Raw genomic sequence first — 26,096 nt, forward strand, 5'->3', positions numbered from 1 at the left:
GACGCTTCAGACACGTAAAGACACCTAAACACTTAAAGACACTTGAGAAGGTACATAAAAACACTTAAACACTTAATACAATACACAATACAAATATGAAATAGAGGTAATACAATGTACAGTGACACAATATGCAATAATAAACGCATAAAATGCAATACTCATATGCTCAGAAGATACGTAACGCAGTGCACATGTACACAGTACGCATTACACAGGGCACATGAGTAATACTCTGAGATATTAGCATGTTAACGGGCGCAGTGCAGTGGCGATAGTAGTGTACAATCAATGCGGCTATAGAGGTAATACAATATGCAATAGAGGTAGTACAATATACAATAATACAAAGTGCAATAATAAAGACATATAATGCAGTAATCAAGTCATTCGCAACTCTGATGTCGAGCATGATGGGTGAGTTTATGCACAGGGAATAAGCTGACATGCATCTCATGTATGCACAATAGATACCAGACACAGAACACAGATACACGGGATGCAGTAAGTAGGACAAAGAATGCAATGCAATATGCAGCAGAGGTAATACAATTTTATTGTGAATATTGCAGTAATACAGTACTCACAATAAATGTTCAAAAAAGAGAACACTAACAGTAATAGGAACTACAGCTGTGATTGGCTGGCAATGCAGCGGTAGTGAGTGAGCCGGACATACCACGATCCGATGTATCAGAGGATCATTCGCAACTCTGATGTCGAGCATGATGGGTGAGTTTATGCACAGGGAATAAGCTGACATGCATCTCATGTATGGTGCTGCTAATGGGAACGGCAGAGCAGCGTTACGGTTGTACCAGGAACGGTTTTCAAACAGGCGTATGCCGAAGCACCCAATGTTCGAGAGGTTGTATTGGTCTCTGTGTGAAAACGGGTCATTTGAAGCCACCTCTGACACTAGGAGTTTAAGAAAAAGTGCACGACAACCTCGCATTGAAGAATCCATCTTGAACATTGTGCGTGAATCACCTCAGAGAAGTACAAGAGCTATTGCACGTCGTCTGCAGCTGAGTCATTCCACCGTTTGGAGAGTATTGCATAAAAATGGTTTGCACCCATACCATTTGCAGAGAGTCCAAGCCTTGCAAGAGACAGGTTACCCTCTTCGAGTTCATTTCTGTCATTGGTTCTTGCAGCAGTGTGCGGCACAGGCGGATTTCCCATCGGATGTGCTATTCACGGACGAGGCAACTTACGTGCGCGTACAAATGACTTATGTTATCATATTTTTCTGCAAGAGGTGCTACCGGAATTGCTGCAGGATGTTACGGCTGTCGTTCGTGATCGTACGTGGTCCCAGCATGATGGTGCACCAGCCCATAGTGCGGGTCCGTAGTTACTTGGATGGGACATTTCCGGGCCGATGGATTGGCCATGGTGGACCCATTTGATGGCCACTCCGTTCGTCAGATTTATCCAGCTTGGATTTTTTTATGGGTCCATCTGAAGAGCATCATTTAAGAGACTATCGTTGACTCACCGGAGGACCTCGTTGCACGAATATCCATTGTGGCTGCAAGCGTGCGCGAAATGCCTGTCGTTTTCCAAATGTTCGTCAGTCTCTTCTGCGACATTACCAAGCTTGTATTACTGCTGGTTGTCGCAATTTTGAACATTTATTGTGAATACTGTATTGCTACAAAGAAGCACTTTGCGTTGTTTTTGTACATAAACACATTTTCCTCTCGTGTCTTTTTTTTGCGTTCCTGCCTTAACCCGTCCTATAAAAAAATGCATGTTTTAGTACGCTCCACCATCCCTCCAAGTTTGTTTCATGATCTATGAAACACCCTGTATATAGTATAGCAAAAATGTACGGCAACATTTAGAACTTACATGCGTCCACGACAGACACAGTTATTTTCCCTTCGCGTTATCTAATACATATTAGATAGTCAGAAGGGAGAAAGGAGAAAAATAATTTGAATGCCGTTGATTTGGATGATGTTTCAAGTTCCATATTTGGTGCCAGCACCTTTCTATTTGTCGAACTAAAATGTTTATTTTTTTATTTTTGTAGTTTAATTGTCTTGTTTAATTGATGTGTGTTTACAATTAACATACAGCAGTTTCTTAAATATATTATACTCATTAAAATGCTTTGTATTTTTCTTTAGGTATTTTAACATTAGTGCCTGAAATAAAAGGCAGAAAAGTTGACACAAAGAAATGTGTGAAACCACATGGCCTTTTCCCGAAACCAGGTAGCTTCTGCAAATCATATTACAGATGCACAAACTGGATTCCTATTGAAGAAGAATGCCCTTTTGGGCAGCATTTTGACGCCATCCACGGCTCGTGTGAATATGCTGAATTTTTTCCATGTTTCGAAAGTAACTTCCATATCTCTACAATTAAATCTTTATTCTCAGACTTATTATTCTTAGTCTTTCTTTAAATTTTATTTTAATTTCGTTGCAATTCATTTAGCTTTGTATAACCTCAATGAAGGCTATACATAAAATGTATGAAGTGGAACAATAAAATATTTTAATATTTAAATGTTTATAAGTAAACTATGTACCGTTGCAATACAAACTTGTTCGAGAATACCTACAATTTTACTTCCATTTGTTTATTCTATACTGTTAGACAATGAAGAATCTATGTGTTTGTTTGTATGTTCCTCATATTGTAGAAACATGGCAGCAATGAAAGTCACCCAATTTTAAAAACACATAGTTCCTCCATCCAAACATATGCACTTGGAAGCCTAAAGTTTAAATTTCGAGTTTATTTCTTATTTATTTCATGTACGAATTCTGTGAGTTTTTATTTAATAAACTTATCCCTTGTAAGTGAGCAATGGCAACACTTTTGGTAGTAAAGTATTTTTGAGACTGTTGCCATTCCGCAAAATTTTAAATATTTACCTTTCAAATTTTTTCCACAGTCACCCAGACGGTATAGTGGTTAGGGAAGCCTGACTGCGATACCGGAGGGCCTGGGTTCGAATCCCTGAGAAGGACTGGTTGTAACTGTGCGTCCCTTCATAGGAGACGATGGTGGCCTACCTTTTAGGTGCCTCCATAATAAAGAGACCACCATATCTGGCCTTGTATAGATTCATGGACTGTGTTATACTGTAACTGTGCACAATCTGCCATTGAAAAAAAAATTAATAAAAAACCTGAACTATTTAAAAAAATTGTCTCCACAGACTAAAATAAGGCACTTTAATTTTCCACGGGCCGGAGTGTTGCCATTCAGTAAAGCGTAAAAAATTTAACATTCAAATTTAATCTGTTTGTTACCGAGTAAACCAAGCGATTTAAGAATAACAAGTGCAATTCTTAAAAAGCTTTTTCTTCTTTTTAATCAGATTAACTTAAATGTATCTAAATTATATGATATCTAATTAAAGATATTAAATATTTTAATGAAATTATAATAGCTGGACTCATCAAAATCATTACACTTTTTTTTTTATCTAAAAAAGCGTTTTTCTAAAAAAAGCTTTTGCTTAAAACTCACAAACTAATTGATGAAATGAAGGAAGAAAAATAATTTATGATGCAGTTTCATAAGAATAAGATAAGTAAATAAATCAGAGCATAATAAGATAGTAAGAAATATCTTTGCTAAATTCATCTACAATTTTACATCACGAATAATAAAAGTGTGGTTTCTCGATAATAAATTTATTAATCAAACTGCATTGCCAAAAGTATAAAACGGGATCTGTATGTAAGATAAAAATATGAAAGCAAACTTCTAATTTTAATGGGCTATAACCTCTTTTCTTTTTCATTTAACTTGGGAACTTCTTCTCTCTATCTTAAAAATAGAGCTATAAGTCTAAACTTCGTCATTCAAATGAATCATGAGATCCTACGTAACGCTTAATGCAAATACCTCTTGCCCAATCACTAATTAATTGTAAACTAAAACTTTTTTAACTCGAACTGAAACTCTTTGACGCTCTCCCTTCTTCCCTGAATTGCTGCGACACTTCTTTGTTCACTGAATATGTGCTGAGCTAACAAAAATTTTGTTATTAACAATTATTTTGTGAGTTTTAAATAAAAGCATATTTTATAAAAACATTTTTAGCACTAGATATGCTTTCAGTCTCAAAACTTACGTTTTATCAGTATCATTTTTCTGCCCGAACCACTTTTCAAACTGTTGCCACCTCGCATTATTAAAAAAATAAATCATAAATAATCTGTATTAAAATTTGGTGGCATTAAGAGCCACCAAATTTTTGATACACGTATGCCTCGATCCGAACATGACACCTCCAAGCCCGAATTTTGAATTTCGGATTAGCATTTGATTCATTTCATATTTTGTACAAATTTAACGATTTTTTTTAGCTAACTGAACAATTTGAGAGCGGCAATTGGCAATATTTTTCGAAATGAAAATTTTTATCACCAGCGCGCCAGATTGTTGCCATTTGGTAAAATGTAAGATTGCGTGACTTATGCATAACTAATGTAAACAAACAAGGCCATTCTTCCTCTTCTTCTCTTGCGGAATGTACAGGGGTTGGACAAAAATATGGAAACACCTTTAAAAAAACATGTTTCTTTGCTTAATATGGTGTAGGAAACCCGTTGGCATCCAAAACAGCTTGCAGTCTTCTCGGAATGGATAAATACAGTTCCTGTATGTTTGCCAAGGGAATATTATACCATTCTTCCTGCAAAACGGTGGCAAGTTCAGGTAACGATGTTGGCGGTGGATAACGAGAACGCACTTTCCGTTCCAATGTAGACCACCAAGGTTCGATAATATTCAAGTCTGGTGACTGTGGTGGCCAGGGGAGATGGGACAACTCATCCTCGTGCTCAGAAAACCAGTCCTGGACAATGTGAGCTGTGTGAACAGGGGCTTTGTCGTCTTGGAAGACACCATCACCATCGGGGAACACAGTTTGTACCATGGGATGAACTTGATCGGCCAAAACGTTCACATAAGTCTTGGCAGTCATGTGCCCTGACACAGTTATCATGGGGCTAGCGGAGAACCACGATATGGCTGCCCAAACCATAACAGAACCCCCGCCATGTTTCACTCTTGGCAACAAGCAGTCTGTATTATAAGCTTGAGATGGCGTTCTCCAAACGTAAACTCGGCCAGAAGTGGGAAACAATGTGAAAGAAGACTCGTCAGACCATATTACTCGCTTCCACTGCTCTATAGTCGAAGCTTTATGACTTAAACACCACCTTTTCCTGTTACGGGCATTAGCATCACTGACGAGTGGCTTCTCAATTGCAGCACGGCCAGCAATTCCCTGTTTATGAAGCTCCCTTCTAATTGTTTTGGTACTCACAGGGTTCGGTAACACAACATTCATTTCAGCAGTAACTTTTGCAGCTGTGGTCTTATTTTTCGTCACAATTGCCCTTAATGATCGTCTGTCACGATCACTCAGGACACACTTTCGTATGCGCTGTGATTTAGCAGAGGATGTTTTTCCGCTTTTCAAATATGCGGAATAAATCTTCGATACAGTACCTCTTGAAACACTAAACACCTCGGGTAGCTTGCTTACGGAAGCACCTACCATACGTGTTCCAACAATTTGCCCACGTTCGAAGTCTGTTAACTCTGACATAATGCAATGACAACCTCACATAACAGTACTCCGACAACAACTGAACTGTTTAGCACATTTATGAAGTTGTATAGGTGGCGTCAGTAGTCAAAAACGCCAGCGCCACCTACATATTTCATTAAAATCAATCTTTCTTTTCAAACATGCATTTCACAAGGTGTTTCCATATTTTTGACCATCTACTGTATCTCATTTTAATCCGCAAATTAGGTTACTTAAAAGCACTGAGTTGGCACTCTCTCCAATACAGTACTTACTATTATCCCAGCTTGCTGCCATTCAGTAAAGTGTAAGCTATTCAATTTTCAGTTTAAATCATCTTGCTTCTGAGTAGCAAATCAAGTGATTGAAAAGCAATAAACGCATTCTTAAAAATAATAACTCTACTTTTTAACCTGATTGATTTAAATAAAAATAGACATGAATCATAAGATGTCAAATTAGAAGTATTACATATTTTTATGAAATAATACACATAAAAATCATTATATACTTTTATTACGTTATAAGGTATCTCTCCTGCCTTCTTAGCATGCCGTCGTGGTGTAATGGTCAGCACTCTCGGTACGTATTCGAGAGGTTCGAGGTTCGAATCCAGGAGAGCGCATTACTAATTTTTCATGTCACCTGATTTCAAAAATTGCCTGATGTCTCTATAGTGGCATCCTAACTAAAATAGGCGGTGGAAGATTTGGCGACTGGGTCCCCTAATCCCCAGTCGCCCTTTAAAAGGGGGAGTGTATGTAAGGTATTTCTTCCGCCTTCTTAGCATGCCTTCGTGGTGTAATGGTTAGCACGCTCGGCATGTATTTGAGAGGTCCAAGGATCGAATCTCGGCGAGGAAACTGCTAAATTTTCTTCGACGATCTTGTCGAAGAAATAGCAGTTCCCTCGATTCGAATGTCTTCGAAATATCCTAATATCTCTACAACGTTACATACTTGCTCATTAAAATAATTATTTTATTTTTTTCTTTTTTGTTATAACTCTCTTAGGTGGTTGGCCGCTCGAGCCGCTAGTTTTCAAAGAAATATTGTAGGGAATGTTAAAAAAAAATTGCATTTATTACCCTAACAACCTCGGCAATTCAAACATATTCAGCTTTTAAAACTTTTGTGATTTTGTTGTTGAACCGTGTGGCGTAAGTGAGGAGAAACGTAATAAAATAAAAAGAAAGAAGAAAAATTGTGTTAAGCAGATGTGAGTAGCCTGCAAAGCTCAGCGAAAGTATAAACCTTAACATACACTCTGGTATGACATTAAACCTTTCGAATTTTCTTTTCTTCTTTTTTTAACCCTATTTTATATCGCTAAGAATTTAAGCTTCGAAATTCTTTCCTCGTTTTGCGTAACACGCTGATCCACCCAACCATTATCTAACTCTGATATTATTGTTACCATTTCAGAGCCACCAAGTAAAGAATGTCTTCGACCCAATGGAAATTTTTTGAAACCTGGAACAGGCTGCAAAGTTTATTACCAGTGTTGCAATGGACAATCCACGGAAAAGATATGTCCTGGAGACCAACGTTTTAACCCTGACGCTGAAAATTGCGAGTGGCCTAACCTCTACTCCTGTGTCGAAAGTAAGGATGTTTCTGAATTGTATTCCTATTAGCAAAATTAAAGTTATTATTTTAGAAAACATGAAAAATCTTCAGAAGTTGATGATTACGTCATTTTTTTTTAACTCATAAAATGAATTTGTTTTTACACAAGTAACTCGGAAAGTTTTTAGACAAGAGCAGACAAAAATAGGGTCTAAAACAGGGATTTCCAACCTTTCTCTTGCATAGACCCCCTTTTAAAGGAACGGTTTTCTTCACTGAACACCTTTTACCCTGTAATATACAGTATATGGGCCCCTTTTTCTCTATAATACACAGTATGTAATATACATTACATACGTCCCTTTTTTCTGTATACTATACATTTTTCTCTATAATATACAGTGTAAAACAGATTTGTAATGCCAGTAGTTGCACAAAAATAATTTAAATACAACAGTTACACTAAGAATAGGATCAAATATTTAGAATAAACTGGTTTATCAGAGATTTATATTTAATAATTTTTGTACTTTATTTTTTGTTATATATTTAATTCTGAAAATATAAACAGGTTTTTAGAAGCAAAATCATAGATTCTAATAGCACAAAAGTTCTATTTTAATTATTGCATAATTTGGCTAATGCATTGATACATTTTTTTTTTCAATTTTGACATAATATTGCTTAATTTAATTTTTAAATTTTTTAAATTTTAATCTAAAAATATTTAGCCTGTTTCTCCTTTCCCATTCGAGTTTTCCGTTCGTCTTATTTTTTATTATGCTTTCTTAAGTTCCTGCATTTTATCTTTTTTGTATTGCACTTATTACATAAAATATTTATATATTTTTAAAAAATCTGATGTGTACACTGTTCGAGATTTGCAAGAACTACCCGTTCTCCTTTCTCCTAATAAACTTAAAATAAAATAACTTTACATATATAATTCTTCAAAATCGTAGAACTGCAAGAAACTACAACAAAAATCTGATGGTTGCCACTCTTACAGTGATAAACTATGAAAAGAAAAATAACAACTGAGGCTGGGTTCTAACATGCACCACATGACTTCCTTGTACGGAATATTAAATTATACGCATTTTTTTCTTGCATTTCATTTAACTTATTATATTGAATTAAACCTACTTCGCCGACAGCGCATAAACCACAATAGAATAAATGCATTCTTTAAACTTCACTTTGTTTACCATAGCGACACTCTGGCGCTAGGTTTACTTAACAGTATTATATTTCGTACATATTATAACTCAGAATGCACAAAATTTATATCATTTAAAGAATTATCTAATCGTTGCCACATGTTCTATTCAAATACTATAACAAAGCTAGAACGATGTATAAAAAAAATTAAGCAAACAAAACGAAAAAGAAACAGTTTTTCACAGACGATTGAGTATTTCTCATTCAATTAATTCAGTTTTCACTTCGCGACAAGGCAATGATACATAAAAACTAAAAATATCTGTATTAAAAATTACGAAGTAAATCTTAAATACTTATTTCCTCGAAAAAATTCCAGAAAGGATTAAGCATGATTTAATTCGCAATAATAAAAGGAGGCGTTATTTTTGTGTTGCGTAGCTTAGTTTCTATAGATTGGCAACAAATCTACAATTCTGCTGTTTCAAATGTAAACAAATATGTCCGCCATGTTATTTAAAACTTAACCGCACTTAAATAGCTTTTAAAATGTTGATAATCGTACAAATATTGCTTCCAGAATTACGAAAGGCATAAAAACTTTAACCGGAAGATAAAAACAACATAATTCAATCATTTTTAAAGCAAAAAATGTACAATTTACAAACATATAAGAAATAAAGAAACTGAGATCACTGAGCCGGGTAACAGAGTGGATATATATACAAATATATTTATATACGTTTGGTAAGGCCGATTGAAACCAAAATACGAGGTGCACATCTACATGTTATAGCAGTCTTATATACAAAATTTCAACGTTCTGAGGCTACTCGTTTTTGAGTTATGCGAGATACGTACGTACATACGTTCGTACAGACGCCACGAAAAATTCTCTTCAGAATTCATTTTAAAGCAGTTTTTTAGTTTTTTTGGAGGAAAGAGTCTTTTATTCTGTCCTTACATATAGATATCACGTAAAAACATCGTTAAATTGCATTCGAAAGCGGTCAAAGTGGATATTTTCGTTGAAATATGCTGCCTGAAGCTTTTCGCGATTATAATACTTCCTTTTTATTTCGTACAAGGAAGTAAAAATATTTTTGACTTTCAAATATAGTAAAGATTTTTAGTGTATTTATTTTTTGAGAGTTCGTTTCTTACTATATTATAGAGCTTTATATTACTAAACAATTAATTTTCAATTTTTTTTTTTTTTTTTTTTTTTTTTTTTTTTTGTAATAATGAGATCTTGGTTTTGCCGATCCATTGCCGATTCATATTCGGCTAACGACCCTCTTTGAAATTTCACTGACTCAGTTGCGAACCTCCGTTCTGAAAGAAAATTATTTTTTATTTGCGTAAATTAAGACACCTTTATGACCGTATATGATAATTTGTGGCAACAATTGGAATTTATCTATAGTGTAATAAATTTTAAAATAAAGAAAAAAGCAACTGAAGCCAGGGCTTCATGATGTTTTATGGTTTAAAGTGGGTCTAAATCAAAATTCAGTGTCTACAATTATCATATAAAAATGAATCTCCCTCTCGTACCACTGCGTTCAGACGGTTTATTGAGGTCGATATTCTCTCCTGGATGAAAAATAACACAGGAGAGTCTTTGACAACTGTAATACCAGAAAATGTGTAAGCCATATGAAAAATGTTAATTAGCCATAATCGCTGTAGCTACCAAATGATAGTACACTAGATAGAACAGTACACTCGGTAGAACAGACTTAATGACTTATCATCGTACTGAAAGGCTTCAACCCCCTAGAGGAGATCCAAGAGGGCGCCACCCCCGGCCAACCCAGGAAGGCAATTATGGACACAGTTTTATGGAACGCAAGACAAGGCAACCGGGCATCAACCGATCTGCATGCAAAGAGAACAATGAACTTAGTCAAAGCCTGTCCCTCAGTGCTGACCAACGGGCGCTAAACCCTCGAGGACAATCTTTATAATATCTGACCATGTAGCTAAAATTCCCCACAACCAAAGGACAGATAAGACAGCACAAGGTTTCTGACCTAAGGTAAATACCAAATGCAATAATGTCTGCTCAGTGGGAAAAAAATCTACTCTCTAACAGCCATCACAACAAAGTAGTGGCTGGCAATTCAGTCGACATAAATTGGTCATACACAAGTAGTAGGTACAGTTAATAGTAGTAGGTACAGTTAATAAAATTTATTCTAAATTTATAACAATTATTTTTTATGCAGCTTTCCTATCGCTCTTAGCTTCAGCTTACAAATTTCTTACCAGAATGAGTTTTCATAATCGCGTTTAACGCAAATGAGAAGAAGTAGTATTTAAGTCGAAGTTCCACTGACTTCAGGAGAGAGAATCAGAATTTCTGAATAGCGCGCGTTTGCCTTTGGGCAACGTCTCTCTAAGCTGTTACTGCGTTCGGCAGTATTACGTGCTCTTGATAGTTACACTAGAGTAACTATTTAGAGGCCAACTATTTTAGAATTGTGTTAGCTTCGTCTAAATCTCTTTAGTTAGTTATTAGTTAAGTTCTTATTTTTTATATTTTTGAATTTAAGCCCAAGTGAAGAATTATACGTCCAAATGCTGTACGTCCTAAGAAGGGGACCGTCTGTACATCTTTAGTTTGAGAAAAAAAGAGTAATTAACCCTTCTTGACTGTTACGTTTCTGTTTCTGGACTTAAGTGATTATTCTCTTAGTAGTTCACTAGGTTCCTCAACACTGGGTTAATAGTTAAAAGAGAAAAACACTACAATAGTGCAAAAGATATGGTGCACAGAAATCAAGTGCAGTGCAGGTAAATATAAAAAAAAGTTGTGTATGTTAATTTTACACAACCAAGATTATCACCCGCTGTCTTCAAACAAATAAATAAAGCATTAGGTAAAGAAAATATTACGTTTTGGTCCATGGTCCATAATCGTCCAAATAAAAGCTAATTGCGTCAACTTGGATGTTCACTCGAGGTGGGGAGAACTCTAGTCCTAAAAAACATTCACTCAAGTTCAGTAAATGTTAAAAAATGTTCGTTGATGAAAACATAAATACAAGTTAGTGAAAAAGCAGTAGAAAGTTCAACGTCCGTCATTGAATAAATAGAAAACAGATATTAAAAAATCAGTATTTCCTTGCATTTTATAACCTAAGTCAATCAATATCCATTTGAAATTTTATAAACATCGAAGAGACCGATAGATAGTTATGATATTCATGAACCCATACAACATGAAAACCCTTGTTCACGAGTGATTTGCATTGGTACAATTAATGCCCTTACAAGAAATCATAAAAAGAATCTATTAAGACTCTATTAGAAGTTCTACACCAAATGACAGAGGAAACCACAGAATGAGCAGCTGTTCCGTCTGAAAGACGTTCAGCACCAAATGATACATGCGACATGCGACGGAGGACGTGGGCACCACCCCTCTACCAATACGGTTAATCGGTATAGCGCCATGTCCACCTTTATCTAGATAACCATACGTGGTAATTATGCTAATATACTAATACATAAACATACATACAAATTTGGTATTTAATACAGTGGCGTTAAAGCTAATTAATGTCAGACCCTGGCCATGTTACAAGGTGTATGCAAAAGCATGGATACGGTAGCATATATGCATAACTTGGGTACTCATATGTTGAGTACACTATGATCCTTTGAAGCATTATCATTAGATACACAAAACATGTACTTACTGAAATATTAGGTGCGCAATGTTATGCTGGAATAAGTAATTAGTACAGTGAATTAAAAGTTAACTTAAAGTTGGATCCACAGGTATGCATAAAATTACGCGTGAAGATCTGCATATGAAGAAATTGTTTGTCATTTGGTCCGCCATAAATTAACAGATCCGCTAAATGCGGAGAATGCCAAAATCCCCAAAGAAAATCTAAAATTACTTAATGATAGTGGACATCGTATTATTTCTAAAATCATAACTGGTAATGAAGCGTACATACACTTGTTTTACTTTCCAACACGTGATGATAGTAATGAATGGGTCCTTAAATCAACAGTGGTAAAAAGAAGACAACGAGAAATGAAAAAACATAATGTACACAGTTTTCTTCAAAAGTACGAGACTGGTCAATGTTATTAAGTTAGAGGGACAGAAGAAAATTAGAGTAACCTGATTCACCACCAAGTGTCTTCCAATATTCTTTAAGAAAGGAAAATTAAGGAACTCCTTCTTCACCATAATAGTGCGTTCTTCTCATTCAGCAAAAGTGTCAGTTTGAATTTCCTGAACAAAACACATTAAAGTGACAGGACATCCACAATCCTGATCTTCTCCTGATCTTGCTATGTGTGACCTTTGGCTGTTTCTTAATCTAAAACAAACTTTACGTGGCCTTCGTTTTCATTCCGAAGATAAGATTGAGGCTGTAAAAGCATATTTTTCATCAATTCCTAGAAAATGCATGGCTTAAAGCATTTCATCTTTAGTAATTCTCCAAAAGTGCATCTACAAAAATAAATTCATGCTAGAAGGGGAACTACTTTGAATATGCTTAAAATATGGTAAGTTTAACTTGTACCATTCAGTTTGTAGGGTTATTCTTGTACCAGACAAGACTGAAATTATCGCTATGCCTTAAATACTTACAAAGTAGTGAAAAAGGTTCAAAATAACCTTTTTATTTTAATCTAGTTTGAATATAAAAGTACAACTTGTGCTACAGACAGAATCACCACCCGTTATTATTTGAATTAAGCAATGATAATTAGATTTCAACGTTGATACGTTGTCAAACATTGGCATAAGAAAAAAGCTGGCTAGATGTATTTTGTGAAGCATTGGAAAGCGAAAATGCCAAAGCCGGGATATGATTTTCAATCAGATTATTAACAGCACACGCAACTGCCAGAAGCTCTCTCTATTAAAGATTCGAAATTCTTAGCTTAAATACTCAAAGCTAATGTCCACTCTGTCGAGGAATATGGAAAAGAAAAGCTACAGTAAATACAAAATCATAATAACTATTTAATTAAGATACCTTCGAAGATGCATATTCGAAGATTCATTTATTTTAACTAACCAGTTATTTTATGTTCAATATCTCTACTGTCATTCTTCCTTTCCGTTTTCCTACCAAAATGCTAATTTTATTCGTGCGTATTCAAATGAGACAGAAAGAAATAGTATTTAAAGAAAGGTTTTGGATTGTTTAGTCAGATTGTGTTCCGCCTGCTGAAAACCACGTTACTAGTTGATATTCTACGATAGCAGTCTGTTTCCGGCGTTGCTTTATTCTTGCCAGTAAAGCCGTACGTAGCTTTGTTACGTACGACGCTATTTTATTCTTGACGATAAAGCCGATTGCTTTATTCTTGCCGTACGTAGAGACATTAAGTGAAATAACAAAATCCATTTTGAATCCGTTTTAAATGCAATTATATTAAATTTTAGTTACAATCCGTTTTGGAAGAAGGAATCCTTTATTTTATCCATAAGTTCAGATGTCACGCATAAATTAGTCAAAATGGATATTTTCTTTGAAATATGATACCTAAAATTTTTCGTGCTTGCGGGAAGTTTTCAAAGTGAGAAGAAATCTTTTAAATGCATTTTCTGCTTGAAACAGTAAGCATGATATTTATTATTAATTAATTTTGAGGGATAATTTAAAACCGTAAGGATTTTTTATTTACTATTCCATGCTTTATTTAATGCCATTATGGGTAATTTAGATGCACAGTGTTAATGTTAAAACATGCAGTTAAAAGTTTATATAGTGCATGGATAGGAAGCGCTTAAAAAACTATTTTGCTGCTATAGATTACTGAAATATTTAATATTGTACTTAAGGCTTCATGTAAAAAACATAAATGCAATAAAATACGAAATCTAGTTTAAAATGAAAAACGATGCAAAATTTACATTAATAAATCTATACAGTTGTACCTCGGTATACATCCTTAATTCGTTCAAGATACTTCGAAATATATACAAAACGAAAAAATGAGAGTTAAAGGGAAAATAATTCATTCTTATAAAAAATCCTATTGTTATTATTATAGCAATGTTTAATACTGAAATACAGATGCAATTGATGAATAAATACTGTATATAAATGAAGCATTGCACATAATACTGTACATAATATTATACATAATATTGTACATATACTGTACATATACTGTACTATACTTATACATAAATGAAAAATACTATGCAATATACACATAAATCAAGCATACTATACATAAATGAAGTATACTGTACATAAATGAAGCATACTATAAATGAAGCATACACAATATACAATAATGAAGCATACTATATAATATATACTGTACATAAATGAAGCATACTAGTACATAAATGAAGTATGCTATACAATAATGAAGCTTATTATATAATACATACTACATAAATGAAGAATACTATACATAAATATTTTTCTGCTTTCCAGATGGAAAGCAATTTCGCAACATCTCTAACCTTTGTTTAGTAATTAATTTTATCCCTTTCGTAATATGACGCCATGGTGCTTGGCATACGGTACGTAATAGCCAAGTCCCGGATACGTATGCCATATTCATACTTTTCAACAATTTTACCTCCATGGTGATCCTAACTGTTTACTTTGTTGCTTGATTCTTCTCATTAACTTTTCTGAATCTCACTGTTAAAGAATTTCCTTACGAAACAAATCACTTGAAAATCCATAGCTATAGCGAGGGTTAATAACTGAAGAGTAGCAAAAAGCATACTGATTTCATCGGCAGTCCTAGCCTCGTCTCAAAGAGGAAAACAAGTACAGTGAGCGCAGTCATAACACGTGGAACTGGAGTCATATTCCAAACAAATGTCATACACCAAACACAAATTTCCGCAGCCAAACAGGACGTATACTAAGTTAGACGTATTTCAGAGAGGACATACACCGAGTTACCACTGTATTTATTGATTTTTTTTATTAATTATGCAAAATTTATAGATAATAAAAGGAATGCGTGAACTTTATACGTTACGTACGATATGCCTTAAACGTTCAAAACAAAATAATTTGTTTTAAATTTTGGATACAAGATGACAAGGCATTGGCATACCTCTATAAAAATATTTACTTTAGCCACACGCTGATCTTAGCTGCAAAAACATGGAGGTAGGAAGTAAGAAGGAGTCGCCCTAAACAAGTTTCTCCGTACCCTGCTCTGAAGCACAGGCGATCCCTACGTGGTGACCAAAACATTGGGTCATTTACCATTGAGTTCTATGGGATTTGACGCGTTCGGGTGTAAATATTTTGTAATTACGTCGCAAATATACATATAAATGTATATATTTTCTTTTTCTACAACACTTCAGAGTCCTAAGTATGTGAAAACAACATATTTTTAAACAACATTTCATTCTGAACGGAATTAAATGCTATAATTTTCACAGGACAGTTTTCTCAGAATGGTTTAATTTGAATGAAATATTTTCACAAGTTTTCGTTAATTACATTAGAAAAAAAAATGAAGGTAATTCGATTTTATTCGTTTAAGGTACAAAAATTAAGATCAAAGTTTATTGTATTATTAATATTAAAATTATGCATTATTTCTTTTCTATTTATAGAGCTTCTTCCTAAAATACTTTCTTAAATATGACATGATTTTTTGGCTTCTTTTAAATCGAAAAATGTAAGTCAATTTATAATTAATGCTCTATTCGGTTCATTTTAAATTAGAGAATTATTAGGAATTAGCGAAATACTTTAAATAAGTATTTCGCTAATTCCTAATAATTAAATATGTATTAAATAGTATTTGACTTTCTCTGAACATTTCTGAAAGGGAATAAAATAAGTTTTTTTTTTTTTTTTTTTTTTTTTTTTTTTTAAGTATTATTTAAAACTTGTAACTGAGTTATTATAAAATGTAAAGGGAATAATTCTTTTAATTATACTTATCAGATTTTTTTTTTACCCTTCATTTCAACAATACATATTATTCCAAAACTCTTTATTACGTTCTTAAATGCGCATCTCGTAGCATTTGCTTTACAATACCTTTTAACAGATTGCTTTATAATACGAACAATTCTTGCTTAAATAGTTTTATAACGTATTTGTCAACAGGATTTCAATTTATGTTTACAATTCAATATTAAGGTTATTATATATTTAGATAATATTTATGATCATTATAAATTAGATACATTTAATCATTAGATTTCTTCACAGTACTTTCACAGTTTTTTATAAGTGAATAAATTCTTCATTTCAAATACATTTATAAATAATTTAATGAATATTTAAGTATTTTGTCAAAGGCAGATACATGCTTTTTGCAAGCACATGCATAAATACCCATACATATTTCCTATTTATCATTTCCGGCATGTGCAAATCTTTAATTTCTGTGCATTCACTATATTTTTCGTGTAAAGTAATTTACACTAATTTAGCATACACCCGAAAGTTTTACATAAAAAATATATATGAATATAATTTGAATGAAAATTATAAGTATTATTTTTAATACCCACTCAAAGGTCAGTTTTTCTTCAAAATTCCTCCACGACGGCATCTCTCTCTTTAGGCAGATAGCCCTTGCCTGCGTTACTCTATTTAATAAAAACTTAATCTGACCTATGTGCCTAATTACAAATATTTTAACATACATAATTTTATATTTACATTTAGCCATCAAGTTTCAAACTTTTCAAATCTTCTAGAAAATAAATTTTGGCAGATCTCTTTTAGCAATTTTCTTAAAATCTATATTTTTGTAGTGCAACAGCTTAGAATTTTATAAAACAAATTCATAATCAAAATCGCTGTTGTTAGTTATCGAAAAATAACCAAGATGTGATTTTTGCGTAAATGTCAGTAAACTATACAAATTGCTATTATCCATCCCACTATGAATGTTTCTTTCATGCGAGAGTGTCCCTTTTTCGATTTCTATGGAACTGTCGTGTGTCGAAATACTATCAGAATCTTGTCAAGCGAGCTTCTGAATGTAAACAAATAACACCCCGTCTGGTGACCCAAGCTTCAAAGCAGTGCTTTACTTCTAGCGCGGAATGGCCCCTCCTCCCTTTCCTTACCTCCATGTGCAAAAATCAATGATTAAGCAGCCAACGCGCGGGACCTGTAACATTTCTTTTCCTGTGAACTCCCGAAAAAAGTGAAAAGAAAGTTTTACAGGCATACCCTAAAGTTGCCCTTCCCCGTGAAAATATTCAAAAAGTTAACAAATAGATACCAAAGTCAGAGAGCAGCTGCAGGAGATTATTAGAGTGTTTATAAAGCAATGGGATTAAGTTTATTTTAATCTATGTTTCTAGTGGTAGGTAAGGAAGCGAATCTGAAATGTTTTGTTACCTACAGCAGTTTGTGAAAAAACTTATAGTAATTTCTACTATTAAATAATGAAGAATCTGTACGTGTGTATTGTATGTACGTATGTTCTCCCACTGTAGAAAAACAATACAATGACACCTACAGCCTCCAAATTTTCAACACACGTAACCTCCACCCGAACATGCCCTCGAAGCCTGAATTTTGAAGTTGCTTTTGATTTATTTCATATTTTGGCAGAAATTGTAATTGCAAACTCAGCGATTTAAAAGGCAGCCGTGGCAACACTGCCGGAATCAAACATAATCATCTCTGGCGTACCAGACTGTTGTCATTCGGCAAAATGTAAGATATTTAATTTTCAGTTTTAACCAACAAACTCGGCTATTTAAACGTATGCACTGCCCAAAACTAAATATTATCTTCCACGCCCCAGCGTGTTGTCAGTAAAGCGTAAGATAAACGTAACTTTCAGAATCGTAACTTCCAAATAATGTAACTTCAGTAAAGCGTAACTTTCAAATTTAATCTCTTTGTTAATGAGTAATAAATTAAGTAATTTAAAGGCAATAAACGCATTTTTTAAAAGTATTTTTTCTAATTTTTAATGGGATGTATTTAAAGAAAAATGCAATTAAATCATGAGACGTCCAATCAGAAATATTAAATATGTTTTTGAAATTACATTAAATAGTTAAAATAATTATATATTTATTCTTTTTAATGGTAACTATTTTAGGTGGCTGGCCTCACAAGTGGCTAGTGTAATGAAAACAACCCACACTGTTCAAACGGTCAAATGCGGTTTATTCCTCTATTTATTTTTTCATGTAGTTATATAATAGTTATTCTTCTGTTTTTCATGTGTTGACATGCTGATGTATTTTTCTTTGGCAGACATTTTGAGCAAAGATACAACAACGAATCCTACTCCTTCTACGCCATCTTCAACTAAGAGTTCTGCGTCAACGGTAAAGGATTACGAGACTTCAACAACAACACTTGCCACTACTACGGATACTACAACAGAACATGACTTATTCTCAACAACAAGTGATGATGATATCGAAAAAGATACAAAAACAAGCACTAGATTTGTATACATATATTCTTCTACTGATTATATTCAAACAGACTCTTCAACAGAAAGTGCAACCTCAAGATCTACCGATGCCATATCAACAACTCAAACAAACGAATATTCAGATCCAGATAATCAATTTTCCTCAACGTATGATGATTTTACTGTATTTTCAACAACAGATGATAAGATCAATAATACTGTAAAGCATACAACCAAAGAGACCAGTTCTCCGTTTGTGGAATCTTCTTCTACAATAATTAAAACAGAAAATACTCCTTCGCAAACTGTTACAGAGATTCCAAGTACGACTGAAGGTTTGGATGAAATCAAAATGTCCACTTCTCGAATTTGGGATATTATCAGTTCTACAGTGGTTAATATACTGTGCCCTGAACCAAATGGATATTTTCCCCATCCTACCAATAAACATAAATTTGTTGGATGCGTGGATGGTCATCCTTCAGTGCTTGAATGTCCTGAAGATTTAATTTACAAGCATAGCATAAGAGCATGCGTTTATGAATAAGTCTCTAAATAGTTTCTTTTTACTTATATTTCTACTTAGTTTTACTTTACTTAATAGTTTTAGTTTTACTTTGTTTAATAGTTTTATAAATGTACCGTACTGCTAGATCCACAGCTAATATTTCAACGTATCATTAAATTGCATTCTCTATACTTGTTGAGCCTTTATTTACATTACTAGCCGCTTGCGCGGACAGCCATCTGAATTAGTTATCATAAAAAAGAATTATTTGCATTATTTTAAAGAGTGCAGCTCGTGTCATTTCATAAAAATATTTAATGTTCTAACTAACATTAAATATTTTTATGACATTAACATCTTCTGATTGAAATGCATTTTTATTTAAATCAATCAGATTAAAAAGTAGAAGCTGCGTTTATTGCTTTTAAATGCTTTAGCTTGTTATAATACAACAGGCAGATTAAATCTGAGAGTTAAATATCTTACGCTTTACTGAATTGGTAACACGCTGGCGAGCATAACCAGCGGAGCATAGAACTTGTCTTATTTGAAATTAGTCTTGCAAATCTATGAATATTACGCTCATTTATATTGTCTTAGCACGTCCAATAAACGGTTTCCTAAGTCATCTTCCAGTTGCCATCTGGGCGTTCTGCTCTTAATCACGAGAAGCACACAGCAAGAAATTCGATACTCCCTTTTAAATGTTTTAAAGTATAACTCAAGTTTCACTGTGTGGAATGTTTACTGTGATGGTGCTATACAAAAAGTTTGATTCTGTGCAGTAGTACCATAGTATAGTATCCGTTGATAATTCTTTCCATTACATATGATAGCAGTAAACGCTGTGTAGAACAGGATATTCGTGTACACATGTAATCTCGGCGAAGTTAAGTTGATAAATCTGGCACTTAAAGACATTATTAATATATAAAAAATATTAAAAAAAACTCATAAAATTTACAGATTTTAACAATCGCCCAGAAGGGTTGTGTTAAAATTTAATATATAGTTTGTCAGTTGGTATTATCTATAGAGATGGTCTAGATGGAATAATAAAGAAACATTTTTTAGGATACTAGACGCATGCATATTTTGACTGACACAGAAAAGCTGTATATCTTCTGTATAATTGAAAAGTGAAAAATATAAAACGACGTTCTATGTGCATATTTAATGTTTTAATTAGATATATTATGACTTAAATGCATCTTTTATAAAAATCTATTCGAATAAAAAATAAAAATTTATATGCTTAGAAATGTGATCTCTTGCTTTGAAACAGCTTAGTCTGCTCGTCAATTAAAGACTTACCAGTTCGAATGATCAATATCTTACATTTTCCTGAATGGCAACAGACTCAAATGAAAAGTGAAACAATGCATTGACAGTGTAATTGACTCTACATTTAACGTGTATCATTATTAAATCGTGTTTCTAGACTAATAACTCTTTTAGGCTAATAATGTAGCATGGAAGTAAATCTTGTTTATTACCAATCATATGCTTCCCTCTTTCTGCTTACTGCTCAAACGTTTCGACACTAAGGCATAAATATGTATTTGTGTCCCACAAATGTCTTTCAGCAACTATAACGAAAGATACACATGTAATTATTGAAATGCACCGCAAATATTTTAGCAATTAAAACATTATTGAGTTTAAATCTCTACTTTTAAGAAATGAAGAACCTGGATGTATGTATGTACGTTTCCATGTTTCTTGCATTGTGGAAAAATGGCGGTACCTAGATTTAAAAAAAAAAAAAAAAAACTGAAAGTTTCAGGTTTTAAATTACGTCCAAAGGGGCGTTTTTTTAACGTTTTGTGTGTTACCTTTATTTATTAAATATCATGTTCTTTGCACTTAAAACATAAAATTAAATTCAACAGCAATGTCGCAAAATAATTTTAAAATGAGCCTATCTTTAAAATTTCCGATGCACAGTTACGCGCGTTGGAGATAAAAAAGTTTTTTTTTTTCGCTGTAGAGTGTTGCCATTGCTCGCTTTTAAGTCGTTGAGTTTGTTAAAAAAAATTGTTAAAATTTTACAAAATATGAAATCGATAATAAAACAAATTCCAAATTTTAAATTTGGACTTTCAGATGCCCATATTCGCAGAAGGATTACGTCATTCAGAATTGGATGGCTCTAGGTACCGTTATTTTATCACAATGCGAGAAACATACATATATTTATGCAGATTCTTCATTATTTAATTTCTTCAAATATAATACAGGGCGATAGTATTTGGTGGCAACGATTTGAAAAGTGGTACAACCACTAAAGTTTTCAACGCAAAATTGCAAAACGAAAACAGTAGTCCTTCAGGGACAAAGCTCCTTTGGACTAAAAACAAAATTAAATGCACGTCGTAGTCTTCCACTCGAACATCTGACCTCGAAGCCAGAATTTTGAATTTCGAATTCTGACTTCGAATTTGTTTTTCAACGATTTCATAATTTGTACGAATTTAATGAATTTTTAATTAATAAACTCGCAGATTTGAAAACAAGCAGTGGCAACACTCTTCAAAATAAAGTATTTTGTCTCATCGGCAAAAGTCAAGATATATTTGTTTTTTAAATCTTAGCAACAGTCTTCTCTATTTGAAAGCACTGTGTTGCCTGCCCGAAATAAAATACTTTTTTCTTCGCCAGCGTGTTACCAATATCCAGCGAGAATTGCACAGAATCAAACTTTTTGTATAGCACCATCACAGTAAACATTCCACACAGTGAAATTTGAGTTATACTTTAAAACATTTAAAAGGGAGTATCGAATTTCTTGCTGTGTGCTTCTCGTGATTAAGAGCAGAACGTTTATTGGACGTGCTAAGACGATATAAATCAGCGTAATATTCATAGATTTGCAAGACTAATTTCGAATAAAACAAGTTCTATGTTCCGCTGGATATGCCGCTAGTTTTCTTCAGCTTTATAATCGCAAAGGACAAAAGAGAAACTAGGCCATAACGCTCAAAGAAAATAATCAGGCTACTGGCGCCATCTATTGAGAGAAAAAGAAACTTCACAATTGCGATTTGCAAACTATGAAATGATTTCCTTTAAATCCTACGGGTAAATACATATTGGAATTGGAATCGTTAACTATAAACGAAAGACTGTTATGAATCTGAAATGCATTCAGAAAATCTAATGCACCAACGAACGATGTTTTTTGAATAACTCTGGCTGCAGAAAAATGAAATATGTGATTTTCTGTAGAACAGAGGAGTTACGTGTTTTCTTTCTTCCTAACACATGCCTTATGCTCCTTAGTACAAAATTTCAAGGCTCTTTTAGTTTGGCCAATGTGAATTAAACCATGCTTCCAAGAAATTCTGCATATATCTCATGATTTCATATCCGGAACGGGGTTTCTTATCATGGAACTGCGAATTTTGTTGATAGAAGAAAAAAACAGCCCGAAAGTCGAACTTCTGTAAAATGTATGTAATTTTACAGCTGACTAAAAGAAAGGAATAACAACATAATTTTTATAATCTTCTGATACAATAGAGTGCTTTTGATATGTCGAAATGAGAATTTTTTAACCGCTTGGTCAATAATATTAGGTGAAAAGCCAAGGTAACGGTATAACGGAGTAAATGAATAGGAAGCATATCATAAAAGAATTTCTGAAAACTGGAGTAGGCAACCAACTATTGAAAAGGTATTTAGTCATGTTAAGGGCCTCTCATGCTAACATTCGGTTAGTTACTATTTTTTAAAATTATTTAATGATTTAGAGGCCTTCCTCACAATTGCTACTTGCGGGACTTCATCATACAGTCTCTGTCCATTGAAAAAACACACGAACTGATCACATTACATTGGGTCCACGAAAGTTCTTACCCGGTCTGTATTTTCCCAACCGCTAATCGTAGACATGCACTTATAATTATAAAAAATATTTTAAATAACGCAAAGATTCATGTTTTAGTACTTTAAAATTTAAAGACATAAATTTTGAAAAAATTACGAAAGCAACCATTTTACACATTCCTCCAGTTCCTATACTTATATTTAGAAAAAAAATTATACTTGTTAAAAAATTAAAACATAAAAAGTTTGACTCATGTACGAGAAAAATTGACTCAGGTACTTGGTATTAAGTGAATGATAGCATTTAAGGGCCATACGCATATTGAAGAGTCAAATGTTTACATTTGTACGAAACTAAAAATAAAATATCAGTTAAAAAAAGGTTTCCTGGTGTTAAGAGATTCAATAACGACCACTTTTATTCAGATTGTTGCGAAAACTTTGAGCAATATAATTCTTTTCAAAATGGTGGTCATGTTGATAAAATCTTATCGAATTCTTGGCAGGCTTCACTATTATCACGTAGTCAATATGTAATATTATTTGTATTAATTAAAAACCAAACATTTTTATTTTAATGAAATTCCAACATAATTACAAAATTGACATTAAAAATTAATAAAACCTTTTGAGAATATTCATAAAGTGTTTTTAAGCTTCGATCATAAATTACTCATGCGAAATTTCTTTAGGCATAACAAACGTAACAAAAAGTTACACATTGAAGACAGCAAATCGCAAAAGACTATCATTGAATGGCATTTAAGGGGAAACGCGAATTATTTTTATTTACTTCCTGACCACTTAATTCGTAACTGAAAATTACGTCAGAAATAGCCAATTTTAAAATTCAATACCTCGGTCAATTTTTATCGTATGGGAATCAAACTTTTTGTATTTTATTTCTTAAAACAAGTACAAAATTTTCCTAAACATAAATATGGGGACCAAAACAATGTGTAATTATTAAATTTCGTAATTTTTACAAAATTGATTTTTTTTTTAATTTAAAAATGCCAGAACATGAATATTTGTGTCATTTAAAATATTTTTGTAATTGGAAGCACATGTTTATGAACCAACGGTTGCGAAAATAAAGGACCTGAGTGGACACGGTACAAGGTATGGTAATTACATACATGTCTGAACTTTTGATGGTTTGCTAATATGACAATCAAATTTCAACTACCGATAGCCATCACGTCTCTATCATTTCTCGAAACAGCTATGTTAAAATTTAACTTATACTCATCATACTTTGTAATATAGCGAAAGTTAATATCAATAATTTATTTTTATATAAGGTTTTAAATTAATGAAAGTAAAAAAAAAATCAGCTGTCAAATATAATCATGATATATTTGACAGATTCATTCATTTGATATTCAGCAAAAAAAGTCATTATAAAACTTTTTTCCGAGACATTTTTTTTGTAATCTACTGTTTACGTAATTATTTTTTCGGAAAACAAAAGAATATGCCCTAGACTTTTCTGATGATGAGCCTTTAAATAACATGTAACGATGTTGCTCATTGTTTTTAGTAGTATTAAACTTAACTGGCGCGCTAAATGTTCAAAAGTTATACATTTCGTTCAACATATTGGCCATAGATGAGAGCAGTAGCGTATATGTTAAAAAAATCTCTGGTAACAGGCACCAGGTTAACCGACAATATATATAAAAAAAAGGCCCTTTCAAAAATCTAAATTTAAATCCAAAATCTAGGTTTCTGAGGGGTTAATAATCTGAAGACTTAAAAATGGAAAACATACTACGTTTTGGCGGCTCAGCGTAATATAAGGCTGTGTCCATAATTTTCAGAAGCAATTCACATTCAAAGACGCCAAATTTACTTCATCTCTTGCTAAAGATGGAAAGAGACTTATTTTCTGTTGTTGTTCGCTTGAATTGCGGCGTTTGATCATGTTTGCAGCTAAAAAGCTGAGTGACGAAGATTTTATCGGTTTTAAAACACGTCCAGCGTTATATGCTTGGAAAAGATTTTTATTCGTGAAAAGGCGGTGCAGACTTGAGTATATGTCCGGAATTCTGTTTCCGGTTATATTTTTTCTAGATGATGAAGAAATAATCTGGTTTGTAGCCGGAAAGAAGAAAGATGATGAAGGGGAGGCTAAAGATGAAAGCAATACGCAGAGTAAGAAAGTTACGAGGAAAGAAGCTGACGAAGAATTTTAGATTTTCATCAGACAAATACTTCAATGAAATTAAAATAATTATCTTTTCTTCTAAGAACCTCCAAGATCTTCAGAAAGAAAAAAATTGGAGTGCCTAAGAGATTTTTTAAATGTCAGATCATAAAATTTAATTAACGAACCAAAAATTAAGTTGATTATTTATTTGTGGAAAATGTGATCATTGTCTAGTTTATTACGCCTTAAATGGAATTCAAAACTACAGTATTATTTCTCAGTTTTATTCCGGTTGAATTAAAAAATTCTCAATCAAATTGCGTGCAATAAATTACGTAAATTTTAAAATGCTTAAAGCTCAGAATTAATGACATGTACCAAAAAACCATGGATATCGAAATGTGATACAAATACTCACAAATCTGGTCTATACATCTATCGGATAAAATACGTAGATAAAGAAACTACTTAAAATACATTAAAGGTCAAATATAATCTAAATCCATCCCAGTGAGGATACATAATTAACCAGTTAGTGTCCTCGCTGAGAGTTAGGCAAGTTTTAAAATTTAAATTTTTCGTACAATCTGTGTTAAATTACCATACAAAGCTTTTACGAAACAAAGAAACTCATGTTCATTTCCAGTTTTTGTAGATGGAAGTAAAATATTCTAATATTTAAAGTTAAAAAAGAGGAAAAACACAACACGAAAGACAAATTATAACTCAAAATTGACTTTTCAAAGTGCATAAAACTGCAGTAAAACAAGGTAGGTATAAAGGAGAAAATTTAAAAGTGTGACTATCTCTCATCCGGAGCCAATTGATAGTTCATAAAAATGGACAAAATAAGAATAATAATAGTAATTATGCATAAAAATGAGAATAAAAAATAATATATTAGAATAAATTGTAAAAAAAAAATCTTAT

At 33.0% G+C, this 26,096-nt stretch overlaps 1 long non-coding RNA gene across 1 annotated transcript in view; it reads right to left on the reverse strand.

Moving 5' to 3' along the window:
- Positions 1 to 26,096, reverse strand: part of LOC118199518 (uncharacterized) — a 175,341-nt gene that overhangs the window by 86,657 nt on the left and 62,588 nt on the right. Inside the window, exon 3 of the long non-coding RNA XR_015043078.1 lies at positions 11,203 to 11,287. This is a non-coding gene — a long non-coding RNA (uncharacterized LOC118199518). The remainder of the gene's footprint in view (positions 1 to 11,202; positions 11,288 to 26,096) is intronic.

Source organism: Stegodyphus dumicola, chromosome 9, assembly GCF_044657685.1.
Source record: "Stegodyphus dumicola isolate Sdum_Otavi_A_Nest chromosome 9, ASM4465768v1".
Classification (NCBI taxonomy): Eukaryota; Metazoa; Arthropoda; class Arachnida; order Araneae; family Eresidae; genus Stegodyphus; species Stegodyphus dumicola.